Here is an 8,316-nt window from a genome sequence, read left to right on the forward strand (position 1 = left end):
CATATCATTACAATAGTATAGTCCTTCACAATTACTCGTAAGTCCATCATTCTGCTACTTAAGTGCATCTTGACATTGTAGGCATGGACAGCATCCTATTGTCAAGACATATTCAACAGTTTCATTGGGAGTCCATCTTTGATTTGGAAATAGAGATGCACACTGCATTGTGTCTTCACATCTGTATGTTAAGTCTCTACTACACAGTTACTATACATCCCTTAAACGAAAAGACATAAAACAAAACAACATGAAGAAAAAAATTTAAAAAGTTACAGCAACAAGAGGTTAAATAACATGCTACTGAATGACCAGTGTGTCGCTGAAGAAAGGAAAAAGAAAATCAAAGATCTTCCTGAAACAAACGATGCTATTGTGTGACCTATGAGTCAGTGAGGAAATGAGTAAGAAAAACAAAAACTTTTCTTGAATGAGTGAAAGTAAAAACAAAACTATCAACTCCCCTGAGATGCAACAAAAGCAGTACTGAGCCACAGATACATCTCTCCATTGCTAATCACCTATGGAAATTTTTAGCTATAATTTCTGTCATCAATGTTCTGTATCCTCAGGCCCATCCATTAGCTGTGGTGTGCTTCTGTGTTTCTTCCCAGATTTCCCTATCAAACGTAGTTACTGGTTTCTTTTGACTGAGGCTTGTCCTGCCCTAGGTAGGTCTAGGCTTATGGCTATGCCTTGCATACAGGTGGCTTACGCATCCCTGCCCTTGAATCCCTCGTGATCCTTGTGTCTGCCGAATTCATTGCTTCTGCAGATGCTCGTGTGGATCACCACACAGTCTGCCCCTCTGCAATTCCCAACAGCTGCCAGTGGCCCACAGAGGACCTTCTCTGGCTCACTGGTGAAGGAGGGCAGGTACCAGGGAGCTCCATATGGAAAAGCTCTCTCCAGGGAGGAGAAAATTGCATCCCTTGATCTTATTCCAACCTCAGATACTCTCAAGGAGAAAATAGCCTTCCAGTGTCTAATCACAGGCCATGCCAAGTAGGTGAAATGCTGTGACTTCTATGGATTTTGAGTTAAAGAGCATGTCTTTTTTTTCCCACCAAAAGCAGACTCAGATTCAGGGCAGGGGGTCAGAGGATGTGAAGTATCTCAGAAGAATGAGGCAGGTACCCATCATGGGGAAGGAATTTACAAGGAAGACAAGGGTTGGAAGAGCTGCCACCAGCCACTGTCCCCCACGAAGGAGCCTCATCTTTTCCTCCTCACATCAGCCTATTCCTGCCAGCTTTCCATAAACAACTTCAGGCTTTGGCTGGGAGAGAAGGGAGTTCTAGGAAAAGACAGCATGGAAACGAGTGGGGCCAAGATTCAAGAGAGACGCCTGGGAGAAGAAGACGACTTGTTTGATGAAGCCAAGGACACAGGCTGACTTGCTGGACCAAGAGCAGAGGTAGTCATCGCAACAGAAGGAGCAAAGCCCTATGGCACAGGTGCAGTCCGACGGCCCACTGCATGTTGCCATCTCTCCTGGGGGAACGTCTAGGAAACAATGACAATGACAACAGCAACAACCACAACAACAACACACACAGAATAAGAGTCAGCACCACACAAAATCTCACAGAAGCCTGCCCCTGCAGTGGACCCTGGAGCTGTAGCAATGGCTCAGAGCAGATCTCTACTGGGAGTGGATTAAACAGGCATGGCCCTTACCCTACCGAGCTCCCAGGGAAGCCAGCTAGCATGTGCAGCCAATTGCAGCTCAAAGCAGATGACTGGATTGAGCTGTCCGTAATGGAATGTGGGACTGTGAAGAAGAGCTGGATGAGTTTGGGGCCAGATGATGCAGAAGTCTGGAGGACATAGGAAGTGAAACTTGTGGTCTGAGCAGAGACATAATGCGATCCATCTGGACTGAAGGAAGAGCTGTCATGTAAGCTGCAAAGCTGGAGGACCAGAGAGAAACTGCATGGAAAACGTGATCGCCCCTAACGTTGGCGAGCACTTTGTCTATATCCTCTTCCATGTGCTTTAGTGACTGTTTGGCAATGTTTTGATTTTATTTCACTACAAAAGGGTATATAGTAAGCAGAAGCAACTGCTCGTGTTTATCATGTTGATCTTAGCCTAGGCAAGCCAGCTGTGCAGCAGCAACCACAGCTCCCATCCAGGGAAGACCACTGACACTCTACAGGGCGTTGTGTTGGCAGCATTTCTAAGATACATGGTGTCCACCAAATCACACAGGACACTCACCACCTCAGTGTCAACTAGGATTTGTGTTCGATGAGATAGCGTGTGTGTTCCAAGCACATGTAAAACAGGTTAGGCTCAAACGATGACAATCACTAGCTTAGGTGTGTTACACGCCATTTCCAACGTGGAGGAGTTCCAGCTTACACTGAGTTTATCAGGATGCAGCCCCCACTGTAGGTGCAGGAGCAACCACCTGCAGCATGTTTGTGTCCACAAGCACATGCAGTCAGATAGAACTGAGAAATTCATATGCTGAAGTCCTAGCCCATAGTATCTGAGAATACAAACCTATTGAGAAAAGTGTCTCTGCGTGCAGATGTAATTAGTTAAGATAAGGTCATTCTTGAGTAGAGAAGACGTGTACCCAATCTAACTCGTGTGCTCACAGATCAGGGAAACGCGGAGACAGAATAGCACGCAGGGAGAGGCCCCTGTACAGGCAGAAGGAGGGCAGTGTCCCTCCTGGACAAGGGACACCAGAAGCTCAGAGAGAGGCTTGGGAAGAGTCTGCCCCACGACTGTTAGAAGTCACCAAGCTTATGCTCCTTTAATCATGAATTTGTGGTGTTGTACCCAAGCAAGCTGATACAGAGGAGCACCACATACCGACCTTATGATCTGAAGCTCCATTACTGCTGGAGGTGGAGAGGGGGCTCAGAGACAACAGAGTTAATAAAGCCAAAGGCCACAAACTGGGAGGGGTTCGTGCGGGTCGAGCTAATATGGAATTGCCTTAAGTATGAAGAGTTTCCAACTTTGAGGCTTTTGTGGCTGCGCCAGGTGAAACTCATTTTTCTCCCAGTCATGCTTGAGCAGTCCAACCAGGAGTTCGAGCCTTCTTGCCGAACACGATGCAGTTTTTCCGCCAGGTTACAGTCTCATGGGTGAGGTCTACTTCACCTAAGATGGAGCCCAGCTCAACATGAAGTGTCTCATGTCAGGCCTGTTGTTTCGGTAGCCCCTGGAACTTTGAGGTGATAAATGTCTATTGTGAAAACCTCTTAGTTTGTGGTATTTTGTTACAGAAGCCGCAGGCAGATCACACGGTCTGTGTGCTGCCACACCACGTTAAGAAAGAGGAAGCTGAGATTCAAAAAGCCCAGCAACCTCAGTCTTACTCGGCCAGGAAGAGAGAGAGGCGCTCGGAGCTGCTGCAGACACTCTGCTGAGGGCTCACAGGCTCAGCCTCGACATGGAACTTGTCATCCTATGTGTCAGGCCAGTTGGAGCGGGGCCACATGAACAGACGTTCGCAAGACAGAATTCTAGGACCAAAAAAAAAAAAAGAATTCTAGGACCTAGTTCCTCGTCAGACATGGCAAATGAGAAAGCAGTAGGTGCTGAAAATGGCTCCCTTGTTATAAACAGTGGTTAAGTCAAGACATTGTTGTGCTAAAAGAATGATCAAGGTCATGGCATACGATGTTTTCCCAGAAAGGGGCAGAGATTGGCTCTCAAAGGCTGTTGTCCCCCTCCTTCCATAAAGAAATTTTAGTGGGTCTCTTGAGCAGCTAGGCCTCTTCCCTCGCAGCTGGATGTGACTTGCTAAGAATGGAAGCTCAAGTGGGTTTCTGTGAGTCCTTTCCTTAAAGGATGGCTGGTCTATGCCCCTTTCCCTTTTCTGTGTTCAGGCTTTTGTCCAGTCTTCTGCTAGGACACATAGATAGATTGTGATCATATTGAACCGTGAAAGTAAGGATAAACTAGAAAGGAGAAGAAAAATGTGTTTCCCTGAGGATCTGGCAAAGAACTTTTAGATCTATTTCTACTCCTAGTCCTAGTTCTAGGTTGTACACCTATGGATTTTTAGCATGCAGAGGATAACTAGTATCTAATCACTGCTACTTAGGGTCTCAGGTAGTCACAGAAACCCTGGTCCTAATTGTCATATACATACATGTGTGCATGTGTGGTTCCCAGCCTTTCTTCTCTGCCTGCATCCTGGCCAACACTGATCATCAATCACCATATGCTTTCCAACAAGGCCACAGCGGCACATCTGCTTTCCCAATACAACACTGTATTGGGAAAGCAATAGGGAAAGGCTGTCACTGTCCATCAGATGCAGTTCACCTCTTCTGTTGAAGCGCTGCTTCTCCCATTCTTGTTTTCTGAGAGCAGAGACTGTTTCCAACTCTCAACCAGGTGTTTTGAGATACATTTGAGAGGGAAAGGAGAAGACTGGGTCAGGAGAAGCCAAGGAGCCACATTACAGGGAATTCTGTTGTGCATGGCAAAGGTTAGGATCTTGGGCTCGTATCTGTTCCCCTTTCTTTAATGGATGTCATAATAGAAGCCATTCCCAAGAACCAGAGAGCTCCTTTGCATGCTCAGCTCTTTTTAAATGTTTATTTCTTTTAGCACAGTTTTTGGTTCACAGTGCCTCTCACATGCCTAGCCTCTTCCCATCACCAACATCCCACATCAGATCCATTACAAGTAATGAGCCATTGTTGACACATCCCTCATCATACAGAGACTATAGTTTATGTTATAGTTCACTACTGATATTATACATTCTGCGGGTCTGGACAAATGTGCAATACCATGTATCCATCTCTTTAGTATCATACAAATTTTCACTGCCCTGGAAATCTTTTACCCCAACCTTTGACAACCATAAATCCTGCTACTGCCTGGATAATTTTACCTTTTATAGGAATGTCATATATTTGGAATCATACTTGATATAGCATTTAGAGATTGACCTCTCTCATATAGTAAAATGCATTTGTTTCCAGCATCTTTGTGCGTCTTGATAGGTCATTCTTTTTAACATCTTATTAATCCACTCACCTACTTACATCCACATTTTTGCAGTCATGAATGAAGTTATTATAATAAGCCTCTACATACAGGTTTTTACATAAGTCTAAGGTTTCAGTCCCTTTGGGAAAATATCAAGGAGTCTGATCGCTGGTTCATGTGATAAGAATAGACATTATTTTGTAAGAAATTGCTACACTGTCGTCCAAAGTGGCTGTTCCTTTTGCATTCCCACTAGCTACAAAGAAGAGTTCCTGTGGCTCTATACTTTTGCCAGCCCTTGGTGCTGTCTGAATTTCGACCACTCTAATATATGTGTGGTGTTAGCTTGCTGTTTCAGATTACATCTCCTTGATGACTTGTGATGTTCAGCATCCTTATATGCATATACACTATCTTTTTTAGCTAGGTAAATGCTAAGGTACAGTAGCCCCCATTTTTTTTGGATTTCAGTTGCTTCTGTTCTTATTAAATTTGAAGCATTATATGTTTCTTTTGGGTGACAAAAGCAGTCCTTTATCATAAACGTCTTTGCAAAATATCTTCTGATGTGTGGCTGGTCTTTTCTTTCCCTTGATGTTATCTTTTGCAAAGCAGAATTTTTAATTCTAATGAAGTCCAGATTCTCAATTAGTTTTTGTGCCTTTTGTGTTTCATAGACAGGGTCACCACCAAACCCAAGGTTGCCTACATTTTATCTTATGTTATCTTCTAGGAGATCTGTAATTTTTAGGTTACATTTAAGTTTGTGACCTCTTTTGGGTTAATGCTTGTGAAGGGCATGAGGTCTGTTGTCCTCTTTTTGCAGGTGGGCCTGCTGTGGTTTCCTTACGCCAACACAGTACTGCTGAGGTGGAAAGAGCACTAGCTTAGGACCCCGAAGACCAGAATCCTGTCCCTGGACAACCACTAACTAGCTAGGTGACCTTGAACAACGACTAGACCTACTAGACCCTCTCACCTTTCCCCCATGAGTGTAATAAGTACCTGGGGCTAAAAAGCTGCTGCTGACCCCTCTAGCCTCAAGTCCGTAGAGTTGCTTGCTCTTCTTCTTTCAGAGCCACTGTAGGAGAGTTTCACCCTGGCACTCACATTTCTGTCTTGACAGTACCTTTCTCGGGAAGCCCGTCTTGGGAATCCCAGCCACAGAGAGCCCCTTTGCAATGATGGTATCTGCCCCATCCACAGAGCCTCAACCTGCTTTTAGCTTATGTCACTGGTGATCCCTGGCATGTCCACTCTGCAAGCAACTATGGCATTTCTTGGGTGATGAGAATGTTTCATGTCTCATCAGTATATCTCAGAAGTATAAAAGCAGTTATATCTAATGCAACTATAATAATACGATGATGCTACACTTGATCTTAGCCAAAAGGCCGAGAAGCGATAATAATACGATGGTGGTAGCTCCCCTTCCCTGAGAGTCTCACCTATATGGGTTCATCTAACTCAGACAGCCACTCAAGAAGTGTATCTGTGATCTACCTCATCCTGATAATGCAGAAGCCGAGAAAGAGCTTGGGACTTGCCAAGGTAACCCCACGAGGAAGGCTCAGAAACCCTGGACTTCGACCACTGTTACTAACCAGTACTGCTAGCTAACTACTGTTATCCAACTAGTTCTTCACTACCACTGTGGATGTTTTGCAAGGTGCTGAGCACTCATCCTTGCTATGCACATCACAATTGTGTACTTGGTTGTTCAAGCAGCTTCGGTGGTGACACATGTTGATTGTCTGTCTGGTCAATTTCTGCTTTCCCAATGCCTGGCATAATTCTCGATGCATGAATGCCTGAATGACCAGAGGTGTTTTAAAAGGAAAGCCCCACACCCTCAACTCCTAGCCCTTGACAGCATTTCACTGGATGAATACGTTTTATCTATCCATACAACACCCACCCCCCCACACAAATTATATATGCGTAAAGCTATTAGAACAAGTCAAGGAAAATTCTACTTTAAATTATCTACTCATGTGATATTTACCTGGCTCCACAGCCCTGAATAAATAATTCATCTTTCAGATTTTCTGATAGTACATTTAGGACTATTTAATAAACTCTGAGCTGCTAGTTAATTACATATCTGATGGCACAACATGCACATCTACACAGCAGCTTCCAGAGATAACTTGTCAAAACAAACCTTCCATTTAATTCCAGTTTTCAGTGGATCCTGAGACTTGATACAAACTCTTCCCCTTCACTCCAATGCCACTGTCCCATCCTCTTGCAGTCTCAAAGTGTTCAGGTGTCCCCATCAAAACACTGCCACGAGTCACCCAAGCTCTGTTAAAAGGCAGATGCTGGTCTGCCGATCCAGAGTGAGAACAGAGAGTCTGTATTTCTGAGCAGCTCCCTGGCAATACAGGTGCCAGTAGACTCAGAACCATGTTGTCAAAAATCAGTTCCCTAACTTCCTCCCAGCTTCTGCAGAACTTCTTCCTCCTACATCCACCTCTATGTTCCCAGTGATGGAACAGGCACAACTGATCACAACACCCGCCCTTCTCCGGAACCTCCTGGAATCCTGCCACAATTCTCGGCCTGTCGCTGGCCACTGGGATCTCAGCCCACCCGGCCTCCTGCACCACTTCCTCACTGTACCACTTCTATTTCCCCTCATGCTTGGGAGGGGGGGCTTCTTCCTCCTCTGTGAAATTGACATCTTCTTTTTCTGTAGCTCCACTAAGTCTCCCATGACCTCAATGTCATTCTTGAAACCCACTGGCAAGGTCTCTCTGCTCTGTGTCTGCAGAACTCTCGATCTGCTTCTACCAAAGTGCAAATGCATAGGTTGATCTCCCCCAACACACTGAGGTTTGTTGAGGCAAGGACAACCCTGTCTTCATATCCTCTATGACTCCACAAAACTTGGGGGATGAAGAAATGAGACCCTCCGAGGCGTTCTTGCACACAATAAAGACAGACAGCTAAATGAATGTCAAAAGGAGCCATGACCACTACTTGGCTCTTAAAAGCACAAATTGCATAAACTAACTTTTTAAGGCTAAGTAGATATTTGCCTATATTAATGTATTTGATTATGTCATTTGCTTTGCAAAGCGCAAATGTTTAAATGTTGGCTGGCATTTAAAAACTTCACCATCAAAGGGTGAAGTGGACAAATTAAATTTGTTCAGTCTGCAGTTTGCACAGGAGATAAAACTCCTTAAAGTGACTACAGCACGATTGCTGCTCAGTGTTGAAGTCACCGTTTTGTGGATGATCTCTGCTGAGATTACAACGGAAACTGCCAGGTATATTTGACAACAGGGGTGGATGGATAGATGGGTGGGACAGGTAGATGGACAACTGTTGAATGGA

General features: G+C 44.8%; 1 pseudogene; it reads right to left on the reverse strand.

Annotated features, from left to right (window-relative positions):
• Nucleotides 1–6,217: 6,217 nt before the first annotated feature.
• Nucleotides 6,218–6,377, reverse strand: LOC118757879 (U2 spliceosomal RNA; annotated as a pseudogene).
• Between the last annotated feature and the right edge of the window lie 1,939 nt (nt 6,378–8,316).

Source organism: Ochotona princeps, chromosome 5 (genome assembly GCF_030435755.1).
Source record: "Ochotona princeps isolate mOchPri1 chromosome 5, mOchPri1.hap1, whole genome shotgun sequence".
In the NCBI taxonomy this organism is placed as follows: domain Eukaryota; kingdom Metazoa; phylum Chordata; class Mammalia; order Lagomorpha; family Ochotonidae; genus Ochotona; species Ochotona princeps.